This window comes from Coffea arabica, chromosome 11e (assembly GCF_036785885.1).
Source record: "Coffea arabica cultivar ET-39 chromosome 11e, Coffea Arabica ET-39 HiFi, whole genome shotgun sequence".
In the NCBI taxonomy this organism is placed as follows: Eukaryota; Viridiplantae; Streptophyta; class Magnoliopsida; order Gentianales; family Rubiaceae; genus Coffea; species Coffea arabica.
Window position 1 is genome coordinate 10531103 of NC_092331.1, and position 14639 is coordinate 10545741.

General features: G+C 36.6%; 1 long non-coding RNA gene across 1 annotated transcript; it reads right to left on the reverse strand.

Annotated features, from left to right (window-relative positions):
- Positions 1-794: 794 nt before the first annotated feature.
- On the reverse strand, positions 795-14639 carry LOC140021794 (uncharacterized). Its single transcript, XR_011825776.1, has 3 exons — positions 12908-14639; positions 1664-1722; positions 795-994 (listed from the first exon to the last, which is right to left on the reverse strand). It is a non-coding gene; the product is annotated as an uncharacterized lncRNA (long non-coding RNA).

The following is a 14639-nucleotide window of genomic DNA, read 5'->3' on the forward strand; positions in this document are numbered from 1 at the left end:
ACAACTAATCTTAATCCAATTTTCCATTTATCTATCGCTTCTTCTGTATTTTTTACACAGTCTAAATCTAAAAATGTTCCAAAAGGAAATGGGAAAAGAGTTCAGATGACCTTCCAACTCTTTTCCAGATAAAGTTTTAGCCCTCCAAATATTAAGGGTAAAATTTTGACCCTCGATCTAAAAAAATAGCATATTTGTGGCCCTTCTGTCAAATCCAGCAGTTAAAATTAACGGAAAGTATCATCTCGTGAGACGCACGACCAAATATCAAGGGCATTATAGTCTCTTTCCCAGGACAGAGTAAAAACACTTTCACCACTGATTTTCCCTCCAACAATTTCCATTCCTTTTGCTCCAAAACCCTAGTGCGAAAAAATCAGACTACTCAATCCAGATGCTGCAGCGAAAGTGCTAATTGCCGGCGTGGGAGGGGTTGTAAAGACAGAAATGGAGTGGCAAATACGGAGGGGAGATGACTACTTTGATCCATACCTTGTTTACGGTAATTGAAATTCTTGTTTACTGATCCGCTGGCCTCCCAAGGGACCCGAGGAACACCCCTCAAGTTCCATCTGATCAGAATCAAATTCTCAGGCGGCTGCGAAATCCTTAGTACTTCATGGCGGTGGAGGATGTCATTGTCGTCGTCGTCGTCGTCCCGAACAAGAACCTGGTTGTGTGACGACTCCACCTCCCCCTAGGGCGTACCCTAAGATTTAGCGAGTCGTCTGCCTAACTCTCGCCAGAACTCACTCACGTAAAGCTCGAGAAAATAACTTACAAACGTAGAAAAATAAAGAACACAATCCCTTTAGCTTAATATATATAACAGTACTCAGATCCAACTACAAGGTTCATACATGCCCAAATACATTAACGGGTTTACAATTCAAGTACACACAACCCTAGTCGGGTGCTAGCGTGAGTACAATTTCAAAATTGAAAATAACTGGATTACGCTAGTTTGTACACGTCTCATGCCTCGCTCGTACCCCTGTAAGGAAAACAAAACTAATGGAGTGAGTTAAAACTCAGTGATGTTCCAAATATCAAATTGTCCATCAAATAAAGTAAAAGTAGTATAGTAGTGAAATAGCGAACAAAACAAGTCAAGAAGTGAGTAACAACACTTCATATAGCCAAACAATAAATATTCCGCATTTCACATATAAGGATACAGTTGCTCATATATCGGCTCCACCATAACTTGATCGATGGGTAGTTGACACTCCGTCAACTTTTAAGTAAGAAACTAGTCCAGTAGAATACCATTTAACTCCAATCTCCGTCCACTGACCAAACCCCTTACCGGGTCCGAACTCCACAATAAACACTGGTGATAATACTCGAGTATACCGATTAGTCGAGGAGATAACACTTCACTCGACATCACTAACTACCCAGGGTTCGTTATCTAATCGACCAGTCCCTTGCCGACTCGACTCGACTAACTAGCCACAGGATTTCTGAAATTCCAGACAAGATACAATTCATATGCATGTATAGCAAATCAATTGCAATCGATGAACAAGAACAAATCACATTAGGGCAAGTGCGATAAAATACACTCTTGCCCTATCAATTCACTTATATATCATGTAATTACATTGGTCAAGTATTAAACACAAATGTCAAGTTCAATCAGATACTTGGAAACACTCACCAAAATGTAGTGCCTCTAGTGATCACGTCTGGGTTGTACTCCGGATTTGGAGTTCAAATCTGCGATAAAACTTTGTTTAAGAACTTTGAAAAGCGACTAAGGTTCGAAACTTAAACGTTTCATTCAATAAGAATCAAGTAATTGAAATTCGTTTGGAGAATATTCGTGAAATACTTGCTCCCTTTTCAAACTGTGAAATTTTGTAGCAATTATACTTGGAAATGCCATTTGACTCGGAAAAAAAAAAGAGGAAAACGTATTTCTAGTAGTCGTTATTTCATTTCCCAAGGGTACAAGTTCGGCCAAATTCTAACTTATATACCTCGATAAAAGAAGACACAATAGCCTAGATGGTTCAAGTGGTATTCGCTCTCAAGCCTTACTCAAGTACCTACTAGCCCTCGAGCGTAATTCGGGCAGCACGCCCTTTGTATTTACCTATTTTCCAGCCATTTATGACTTCATTTTTTTCCTCAATCAGTCCCAAAGTCACACACAAAATAATCTCATTATAATAGTTGTTCAATAGGCTCAATGTCATACAAGTACAAAATCAAGCTAGAAAACAAATGTCCGGAAATGATATGTAAGTCAAAAAACAAAAGATAGATTCGACGTCTCCTAGCGTATCGGTCACAATCGAAGCTACGCTTTTCAGATTGGAGTGTAATTTATACCGTTTCGAAGCTAAGACAAAGGGCTACAACTTTGATGAAGACCACTCAATCCAGTTCATAGTGTATCTAGGTCAAATTTTCAAATTACAGAACCAGAATCTCACCAACAGGCTAGTTAACCGCACTATGTTCAAATGACAATAACTCAGGCTACTGAAGTCTGATTGAGGCGTTTTCAGGGGCGTTGAAAATTAAAACATAGCACTACAACTTCCGTGTTTTGGTAAAATGCTAATTCAGTACGGATCAGGGTGAAAAAATGCTGTCAGATTGGTGAAATGTCAAAACTGTCCACAGAGCTCTACCTATGGCAGTCAGCGATATTTTTGTCTTTTCACGTGATACAATACTTGGATTGAGTTGAAATTTTACAGGCAAATATAAAACATTATTCCCTACAATTTTCATGTTTTGTTCTAAGTCTAATTCGGCCCCCATCATGGTCAAACAGAACCGGTCAGAACAGGGTCACATGAATACTCCAATCTGGAATTTGGTGAATTCAAAGGGTAAACTTCACATTTCTAACTTAAACCACTACCACAACCTCCTATACAAGATTATATACACCATATACCTTCCAAACAACAAGAATTATAAGTGAACCATTCAAAACCCTAACTCAAAATTCACCACTACAATCATCAAAATCACTTAGATTAGGCATCACAAAGCAAGAATACAAGTTACTACATAAATCAAACAAGACTAAGGGAAAGGGAGAGGATGGTCAGCCATAATACCTCAATAAAAGGGCTTGCAAGAGATATCCTTCACCTCTTCTTGTGAAATTTAGCTCCCCAAGCTTCCTAAACTCTCAATTTATGAGTTAATCGGTTTAGTTTTTTTGTTTTCTCACTCAAATGGATTAAGCTCAAGATGAAATGGAGTTTTCTTCCCTTGATTTTTCTCTCTCAATGTCTCAGCCACAAGGCTAGAAAATGAAGAAGAATGAAGGCTAAGGAAGGTTAAGAAGGTTGGTCTTAGGTTGGGTCAAAGATAGTTAGATTGCTTTCACTTGTCACCAAGAGATTAACTTCCAAAATTTTTTTCTTTTCCTTTGGTTTATTGGTCAAAAATTTCGGCCACCTTGATCAGATTTAGAGCTGATATTTAGGCTCTAATAACAATAAGATTAACTTGATAAAAATATTGGTCAATTGGTATGTTCAATCGGTAGTGAACGGTACCCGTCGGTTCACACCGTTTTTCTATAAATCACACGTACTAGGGTTTTTACTTACCATTCACTAACTTATTATTATTACTTCTAATCACATATTATTTCTCATCTAAAACTCACTTTTAATCCCCAAATTTAGTACCCTCTCCGTACCAATTACTCACACTACGAAAAGACGTAAAAATCTTAATTTATCGTAACAATGAAAGTAAAAAGGAAACCCTTGTTTCTATGGTTATTTGTAACTATTGGGGAAGTGAATGTGTATTAAAGTTATTGTAAAGTAATAAATTTCACATTAAAGGGAATTTTAAGAAAATATAAGGAATTTACGAGTCCTCACAGGTTGAGATTGGTGGAAGCAAATGATGTAGAGGTGAAAGGCTGATATAGATGATGGTGTTGGAGTGGGATGCTCAGGCGAGGGAAATTATTTGTAGTACTTTTTACCAATAGCAGTACCTACCGCATAACCGCCGTTGAGGAGCTTGAATTGGAGGGGTGCAAGTGGAAGTGAAAGTGGAAGTGGTTGGGTGGTCGGATGATTCTTGTTTTTTAAGGAAGAAGCAGCTCCAACTCCAACTCCAACCCCAGCTCCTATTCCCATTATTTCCATTTCCCTTCCCTCCGTTGTTGCCACCATCGACTACTATGGAGTAAGCTTCTGTAATCTCACACTACCACTAAGTTGTACTTCAGTGGGATTACCAACTACACTCCCCCGCCAAAGCCCACTTTTCGCAGCTGTGTGGTCATGCTGCTTATTATCGTGAGGAGAAGCAAGAGCAACGGCAGTAGTGGCGGTGGCACAGGTGGTGGGGTGGTGGAGGAGTAGGTGGGGTCGGAGGTGCTGCTGTTGCTGCCTGGTGGGAACAGAAAGAGAGGAGGCCTGCAGGCGGTGGGGATGGAAGCAGAGGAGGAGGAGGACAATAATACCCTTGATATTTGGTCGCGCGTCTCACGAGATGATGCTTCTTGTCAATTTTAACTGTTGGATTTGACAGAAGGGCCACGAAGATGCTATTTTATTAGATCGAGGGCCAAACCTTTATCGTTAATTGTTGGAGGGCTAAAACTTTATCTGGAAAAGAGTTGGAGGGCTATTAAGACTCTTTTCCCAAAGAAAATATAGTTTCAGGTGTGGTCCTATCTAAAAGTGTATATCTTTCATTATCTAAATAGCTTATTTGCTTTGCTATGTTCATTAATAATGAAATAACAGAGTTTCCTGAACCAGGTTTACGCCGAGCATAGGAGGAGGCAGATCTACTGGAAGAAGGTATGTCATTTATATTTGGATTTATTTCTGATTTCATATTTGGTTTTATATTTATCATCAGATCATTCAGTTTATCACTTATATTTTCTATTTCAGAATCTGAAAGACAAATAAAGTCGCCTTTAGACTCACTCATTTTATTTTAACTATATGTTCTGTTAAATATTCTATAGTGGTCTTATTTCTCTTTTCAGTAATTTTTCTCCTGAATTTATTTTTCTAGTTTTTCTTTAATTATTTGAATTTCTTTCTTTCGATCTTTATATATATAACATTATTTTTTGTATTTCAAATAAGTCTTTTTCTATTTTTAAATTTCTAGGTTCTATTATTTTATAGTTATCCGAATTCATGTATGTGTTCTTATTAAATGTAAATTTCGATTTGAAACAATTTTTTCTAGGTTTCTTTTTTCAATATCTAATAATATATTTAATACTTCTAATATTATTTCTTCAAAGGAATATTTAACAATAAGTTGTCTTACCTTATTTATTTTAGCTTTAGCTACGAGGTTTTGACTAATAAATTTTTGACATTCTTGGCAGTATGTTATTTTTTCGTAAGAATTCATGGTTGATTTAAATGAGCTTCTCTATAATGATCAGTAAAGTCTTTATTGAGTTCTGCATATCTATTGGTATTAAATATTTCTCATGTTCTGCATCTCTTAAGATCTTATATCTATCATGGCAAGTAACTGGATTACAATCATACAAAGTGACATGTATCCACCTTTCTTGATAATATGCAATTCTTTCATTTAATTGCTGTAACTGATATGCATATTCTTTAATAAAAAATAACATTGAATCACATATTTGACATTCTTCCATTTTAAGGAGATGGATAGTGTCAATTTGAATCGTCAAATTCTATTCCATTATTAAAGTATCTAATAGGTACTGGATTTGCATCAAATTCTTCATCAGAAATATAATCATCATTATTATTTAAGAAAATACGTAGATTATTTCTAGGAAGTGTGAGATCATTTATGTTTGGGTTTATGGGATCAAATAAGAAATCACTGGAATTATTCATGAGATCACTAGGCTCTAATACCATTTCGGTGCCTTTCTCCAATTGCCTTCTTCATATGACGTCTACCTATTTATATAGGTGTTTGGCAGACTTCAATATCGGACAGAATATATCATAGAATCATAGATTTGACAACCTTCCATTTTTAAGGGGATGGGTAGTGCCAATCAGAATCGTCAAATTAAATACCAGTAGCTAATTTTTAATATATATTCAAAAATTTCTTATAACATACAAGATAAAAATTTTGATAAAACTCTTTTAGATAATGATATTTAAATGATATCATCAAATAGCTATTGATATAATATAGAATAGAGGATTTTCTGTATAACTTAATGATAACTTTTCTTTTATATCTTCTAGAGTAGTAGATATAGATTTTAATTGTGGTTGTTTTAAATGTAGATGTCTTTCAAATTTTAACATAGGATTTCCTTTTGGTATTTTTTATTTTTCTGAATATTCAATATCACCACGCTGACTTGCACGAGGATGAAAAGTTATAAAAATTTTACGGGCATAAACATGTTTAAGATGGAAAACTACTATCCAATGGCCACAAGGAGTTTTAAATGTATTTGAGATTGTAAAGTATCAAATAAAACTTTATGAAATAATTGAAGAAAATAGATTTTGCAAAACAATCCTTATTCAAGAGTTCTTCGATAATATATTTTTTAAAAATATTCATATTCCTTCCGTTGAGGGTAGACCTTTATTTCCAACTCATCAAACTTCATGACTTTGATATGATGAAAGGCATCATATCTATTAAAATCTTCAAAATTTGGTCCAGTTGAAATAATCTTGAGTATTAAAATGTCTCTGGGACCGTATGTAGGATTATTTTGATAGATGTGCCTAACTCCTTCATTGTTTTGCAAAATCTAGAAAATACACCCAAGTAAAGATTTCGTACATACTGAGGTAATGGAGTATTTTCTTCTATAATGACTACATATGCAGGGAAGGCTCCAGAAGTAGCAATGAATTATTTGAACTGAAAAATACGCTTACTAGAAAGCAGCAGAATTAAATCCAATAATAAAGCAATCAAGACTTTGTGCAGGATGAGAAAACATAAAAATAACATGTGTTTAGCCTATACTAAAAAAGACGATAAGGACACGACATCAAGCAATCAAAGAAAAATCAATTCAAGTCCGATATTGATGTCCGCCAAACACCTATATAAATAGGTAGACGCCATATGAAGAAGGTAATTGGAGAAAGAGAAAGAATTGGAGTTGAGAAGGAATTGAGGGAATCAAAAGTTCAACTCACCGATTGTCTTGAAAAATTTCTCTCGTGTATAGTAAATAGAGAGAGAGAGAGAGAGAGAGAGAGAGAGTAGTGTGTTAGGCCAATATCTTGTACTAAACTTTCTTCATAATAAAAGAAGCAAGTTTCTTCACAACTTTTCATATTTACATCTGAGTATACTTAGAGGTAGGAAACGAAACTAAGTTGTGCTGCAAAACTCTGAAGCGGCCCTTAAATGAAGTCACCCTGGTGGTTGGAGGCTACAACGCCCAAGTAAGAAGTCTTCGGGAAGATAGTCAGAGTTTTGTCGGTCAAAAATCAGATTTAAGATATGAAAGCGTGTTGGACCCATTTCTTTTGTTAATAAGAAATTGTTAGTTTTGATATGGCTTGCACTCTATTCTCTTGCAAAAAATTTTATGAAAAATATTTCAAATCTATACACTTTTAGATAATGAAAGCTATCAGAAAAGAAAGCAAAAATAGGATTAAAAGAAATTGAATTTTTAGGATTAGAAATAAATGGTGAAGGAATAAAAATGCAACCACATATTTTAGAAAAAATACAAGCATTCCCTAATAAACTAGAAAATAAAAAATAATTGCAAAGATTCATTAAATTATGCATCTGATTTTATCTGCAATTTAGCTGATAAAAGAAAAGAATTACAAAAATTGCTAAAGAAAAACAATAAATATGAATTCTCTGAAAATCATATAGCTCTAGCAAAGAAAATAAAAGAGCAATGTAAAAATTTACCATTTTTAACTTTACCATCTGATGAAGATAATCTTATATTAGAAACTGATGCTTTCGAAGAAGTTTGGATAACCAAATAAAAAATAGAGAAGAAGCAACTCTTGGTATCCTTAAAGGAAATCTACAGGGATGTGATTGCAATTTCATTCAAAAATGGTACAATTTTGGAGTAATCAATGGAACCAGACAAGTGCAATGAGAACGGATTTGTTGAAGCTTTTCTTCTTTGAAGTGCAGATTTTTGGGAACCAGGGTTGATTTTCGCTCAACTTTGACACCGAATTTGGTGGCCTTATAGCTGTTTTCTCATGAAACTTTCAACACAAAAGTTCTTCTAATGAATCTATAGAGTACCCAAAAAAAAAAAAAGAATCGGTCAAAACGAGGCCAAAATGAAGCAAAAAAAGTGGCATGAACAAGCCTGCTCGCTCAGCCCTGTCCCAGCTTCTGCAAAAGATTTTTTTGAAGAGGCAAGTTTTGGGCTTCGATTTGAGGGATCTCTGATGGTTATCGATGGAACTCTTTGACATGAAAGTTATTACTCTATATCTCACCAAAACTAAGAAAGAAGAATCACCTAAAAGCGACCTATATTGGAAGGGAAAATTCCCTCCGAACCAGCATGGTTTATCAACCTTTTTCCAGAAAAAATTTGTAGAAAAACTCTTCCCCTCCCTTCCCCCCCCCTCCCGTTTTTCTTTTTTTCTCTCCTTTTTGTTACTGTTGCCGCTTTCCTCATTTCCCTCTCTTGCCCTAAAACTTTCCCTTAGCCTTTTAAACGAAATAAAACCCATTAAACCCTAAGAACAAGGGCTTGGATGAAATCAAGTTTTTTGTGGGTTTTTGGTGGCCATATTTGGTCCATTTGACCTTGCTTTGCCAGCTGTTACTTGAGAGATTTTGGGGTAGTTGTGTCCCGTACTAGCCAATCTTGGATGGAAAGAAATTGGAAGCAAAATCAAATTTGAATTGCATTTCTATGATGCATGCTGGTTCTCGTGGCTGCAAAAGAAACAGCGCACGTGCAGTGAAGAAATTTTTTTTCAAAAACTGCATTTCTTATTTTTGTTTTTCCCTTCTTTTCCTTTCTTTGATTTTCCTATAAAAACCAATCAAATAAAAATCAAATGAGATAAAATGATTTTTCTTAGAAAATGAAATAGAAATAAATAAAAATAAAAATAAAAGAAAGAAAATAATCAAATGAATTAAAAAATTTTGGTGTCTACAGAAAGAAACTTATTTTGAGGAGGAATTGTATTGGGCTCAAAATGCTAGAGTTAATTGGTTGAGAGAGGGGGACAAGAATACAAGTTTCTTCCATGCTTGTGTGAAAGGAAGAAGAAGGAAAAATAGAATACTCAATATCCAGAGGGAGAATGGAACTTGGACAGCAAATGAGGATGAGTTGGGAAGGGAAGTGGCTGATTATTACAGGCATCTATTTTCTAGTTCAGGGAGTAAGGGTCCAAAAGAGCTACTACATGGCATACCTCTTACAATTACTACTGAGATGAATGAAAAATTAACTAAAGATGTAGATGAAATGGAAATAAAATCAGCTCTCTTTTCCATGAATCCAAATAAATCACCAAGAAGTGATAGCATGACACCTTTATTTTTCCAAAAAGTTTGGCACATTGTTAAATTTGATATCATCAATGCCATCAGGTCTTTTTTCCAATCTAGCCATATGCTTAAGGCTTGGAATCATACAGTTATCTCCCTTATCCCCAAAGTGCAGAATCCAACTAACTTGAAGAACTATAGGCCAATTAGTCTTTGTAATGTAGTTTACAAGGTGATTTAAAAAATATTGGCCAATAGACTCAAGAAAGTTTTAAATTTTTGTGTTAACAAAACCAAGTAGCTTTCATCCCTGGCAGGCAATCCTAGACAATGTTATTATTTCACATGAATATTTGCATTACTTGAAAAATAAAAGGAAAGGAAAGGATAGCTTCATGGCAATGACATTAGACATAGCTAAGGCTACGATAGAGTGGAATGCAAATTCCTTGATTCCATGATGTAGAGGTGGGCAAAAATATTCGGTAACCCGAAAATTTGAGAGATCTGATCCGAACCACACCGAAATTTAGGATATCCGATCTGATTTCTATCAGCGGAGCAAATTAGGGCCGGGTACCCGTAATATTTAGATACGGATATGGATCATAAAAATAAAAATACGTGGGTACCCGATCCGAGGGTATATTATATAAATATTTAAAAAAATAGGGGCAATTTTATAATTTTTTAAGTTATTAACCCTAAAACCTAAATGAATCATTTCACTCTCCGAGACCAAAACTCTCTCTGAGTCTCTGTACTTCAATCGATTGCCTTTGCCATACTCACCAGTCACCAATCTCCTTCTCTTCAATTTTTGTTTCAAGTTGAGCTCAAAGAAATAATCTTCTCAATCACCTCCTCGTCAAGGTACATTCTACCAACAGTTTCCTTATATTTAGTCATCATCTTCTGTCTCAACCCCTAAACTCCATTATTAGCTCCTTCAGTTTCTTTAAGCCCGTTAGTCACCGTAGAGGCGTAGACCTGGTCCAATCAACTGGGGTAACCTATTTCCACACAGAAAGTCATCGACTCACTGTATTAGTCCTGTCTATTTCCTCTAGTTGAGACCTAATACGCATCATCTGCAGAACATCGGACCTTCATTTGCAGTTTGAAAATTTTGATGGTGTTTTTGCTAATTTTACTTTTATTTTGATGTTTACTGCAAGTTTGGTTGATACCAGGATTTAGCCTTTCTTTTCTTTAATTTTCATTTTGTTGCTTTCATTTGGTTGATACCAGGAAATCTATTGGAGTCGAATATATCGAATTCGTAATTCCATTTCCATCAATCATCCTCTGCAATTTTTCTCTACTTGGATTTTCGTTGTTCTTGAATCTTGATTGCTTGAGCAATGGACTGCTATAAATAATGCATTCACCAACTTATTACGGCTCCAGTACTCGGAACGAGCACATGCTTTTATCCATCAAGGAAAAATAAAAGCACATGGCTTTGTCTCACACTGTTGAAACATTTCTATATGTCTTACTTAGCTAGCAGCCGGTCAGAAGATTCTTGAGAGCACTCAGTCTAGATTTGTAACGTAACCCTTCTCTCCCTCTTCCAAAAAAAAAATGTTACCAATATTTCGAATTTTTTTCATCATTGAGGGAGTGGTCTATAGATGGATATTCGAACGCTAATGTAATGTAGATACATATATTGATTATGAGAATGAAGTTGATGGAGAGATGTTGAAAATCTTAGCAGCGCATCATGCTGATCTTTAGGGGTGGGTGCCCTGTGACTCGCCCCTTTTTTCTGGTATCCGATCCTCGGGTACCCGAGAACAAGCGGAGCGGATTAGGGTCAAAAAAATAGTGATCCGATATATTAGGTGTCGCGCCCCACTTTTTGATGATGTTGTGTGTGGTGTGAGATGTGAGTGTGTGTATGAAATGTGAACGTGTGAAAGTGAAAACGATGAAAGGCCATGGGACTTAGGAATGCGACGATTTGGCCAAGTGAAGTTCAAAAAGGGTTTTTTAATAAAAATGGAGTCGCCACTTGGTATAGAGTTAGGGTGTACCAAATCACCCAAAAATGATTTTTGTTTTTGAATGAAAAAAGTGAATAAACCCTTTTTGAGAACTTTTGGGTCTACGTAACCAAAAGAGGGATCGGGGGTCACATTTGACGAAGGGGAAGGCAAGGATAAAAATCCAAGGCACCCCTTCGACCTAGCCAAGGCTAGTTGCGTGACTTAACCCTACCTTTCCTAGTTTTCTACCCAATGTATGTTCGCACGTTGGATATGACTATATGAATGCAAAACGAAAAGGAAAATGCAATCCTAAATTCTACGATGTCTCTCGTGAGGCTTTTGGTCCCAAACCACATGAATTGTGGCGGCCAACAAAGGAAAACCTCATAGAGGTCGATTAATGCAAATGTGTGCAAGTGTGAAAGTGTATGAAAGATGCAAGAAATGTAAGTGCAAGTGTGCGAAATTGTATAAAGGTGCTTGTGTGAAATTGTAAAAAAAATCCAAATGTTTGTGTGCAGATGTATGAAAAGGTGCTCGTGTGAAATTGTGTGAAAAATCCAAGTGTTTGTGTGCAAGGGAAGGGATATGAAGGTGCATGTGTGAAAGTAGGAGGAGAAAATAAAAGTGTAATGAGGGTATAGAATGATAGAGTGAATGTAGAATGCATGAGCCTAGGGAATGCAAGCAAGACGGGTACGGGGGTTGACTCCTAACTTTCGACTTTGATTTTCCCTTTGATTAGAAGGCAAAACTAGCGTGCTAAGGCTATCGAATAGCCACACTCGCTCGTCTCCCTTATCAGAAGGGGGCACTCAAGCAAAATGAACCCTATAACTAGCATGAAATGCAAAAATCTAAAGTGAGAGGGAAGGGACTAGAGGAGCATGCTAAATGATAAAAACTAAGAAAAAATGCATGAAAATGTAGTGAGCAAGCAAATGATGTGCTAACGAGGGGAAATCCCTAAGGGTCTAGCGTTGGACTAGCCCATTCTATGAATTCCGACTAGCGTTGGACTAGCGGAAACGTACATTCATCCATTCCATTCATTCATGGTTATGAAAGCAAGTAGACATGCCAAAACGCTCGTAAACACATAACACGTAGCACTTAGCATGCTCGACTAGATGCAAGAACCTAATAAAGCAATTAAACATGTAGCAACAAAAGCAAGCAACCAAGGGGAAGGGGAAATGGACCAGATGCTCTCCGAGCCCTATCTATTACAAGCCAAGAGGTGTACACATACCCCATAAAAACATAAAAGGGGAAAGGGAAATGGACCAGATGCTCTCCGAGCCCTATCTATTACAAGCCAAGAGGTGTACACATACCCCATAAAACTTAAATAAAGGTAAAAGCAAGTAAATGCATGCAAGGAGGTAAGGAAAGCGAAGTAGACAGGCATATTCACATAACACGTAAGATCACATAGGAGAGACAAAAAGGGATAAAAGAAATTGTACCTCCCTTGAGTTGATGCCTTAAATTGAGTGAAACCACTTATTTACCCTCCAAAAATAATAAATGAGTCAAGGTACCAATTTATTTATCAAATAATCATAAAAAATAAAATGGCAAACTTGAAATTGAATCAATTGAATCATGTAAGCAAACAACATTCAAGAAGTCAAAAGAAGAAAGGACTTGATTGCAAAAATAAACAAAGTTTTGGGGTCAAAATTAAAGGAAAATAAAGTTCAGGGACCTATTTGCAATTAAATTAAGGACCGAATTGAGAGAAGTTGAAAATATCCAGGGCCACAGTACAGTCAAGGAAAAATTCAGGGACTGATTTGCAAAATCGTTTTCTGGTTTCTTAATGGACCAAACCATTGGGCCTTTGTATTTATTTCGTGGGCCAAGACTTATCAAATCCAATAGAAAATCCAAGGGCAAATGGAATGGGCTAGTCCACTATTCTGACCCCAAAAATAAACCAACAAACTGGTGGGCTTTAATCCTCCAGCCCAGGACGAACCCAAATGAAAGAAAACCAAACCCAGTTCCAAGTAGCCCAAACAAATAGCCAAACCCAATTCCTCTTTTGTTTTACCAAAAACCCAACAAAGCTAATAGGTCTAATTTCATTCCAAAATCCGGGATTAATTATTTTAAAAGCATACTTAAAACAACAAAAAAATAATAATAATAATTAAGCTTGAAAGGGGGTAAAAATGATTATTTTACAGAAGTTTTCAGGCCTTAGTGAAATTACTCAAAGATTTGGGGGTCAAAACGTGATTTGTTAAACATTTTCATACCAGCTCACGATGCATCTTCTTCTTCTTTGTTAGTTTTTTCCTGCTGTAATTTCTACGGCAACTTAGCGACATCACCTCAAGATTTCAAACCCAAGTGCACGATACACATATACCCAAATCGCCGACAAAGCCAATCCAATATTATGCAAGGAATTCCGACAAGACAGATTGCAAAACAAATGGACAGATTGCAGGCTTTGGAAGAAAAGAAAAAGCCGCAGGAACACTAAAAGAAACAAAACCCAGGAACAAAAAAAAAAAAAAAAAAAAAAAAAGCGAGATGAGTTGGGACATTATTTTGGGATGGTACCTGATGAAGGCTTTTTGTTGAATCGAAATCCAAACAAGAAACGCGCAAAGGAGTCGTTTGGAGCTGATTCGTTGCAGCTTTTGACATGGAACAGGGAGATGGGATCAACGACTTCAAGTCCAAATTCGAGGGATCTCCTGATGTTATTTCTCCAAGATCTCTGAACGGAAATCTCTCTCCTGATGTCACAGAGTATGCAGAAGCTAACAGCTTGGTGAATGATGCCTCGATGGAGAAAATCTTCGCTCAAGAAAGCTGGATGATCAGCCTTTTCCAAGGAAAAACGCAGCTTGCATTCTCCCTCTTGCTCTCGTTTCTTCTGTTTTCTTTTTTTTAGCCCAGCCGCCAACCTCAGCTCTCTCTATTTCTTGGTTTTTCTTTTCACCGAAGCTCCCTGCCGTCCACTATCCTCTCTAAACTCTCCCTCTGGTTTTTTCCTAGCCCTCTCCCAGAAGCTTGCTCAGTTTTCTTTCTTTTTGTTTCGCCAACTTGCGGCCGTCAACCTCCCTTACCTCTCTCTTTCTCCTTCTCAGCTAAAACCTAGCCAAAACCCCTTCTAGATTCATCCTCTCCTCCAGGTGTCCTAGACACCTGGCCTCTTATGCTAAAATTTACCCCCCGAAG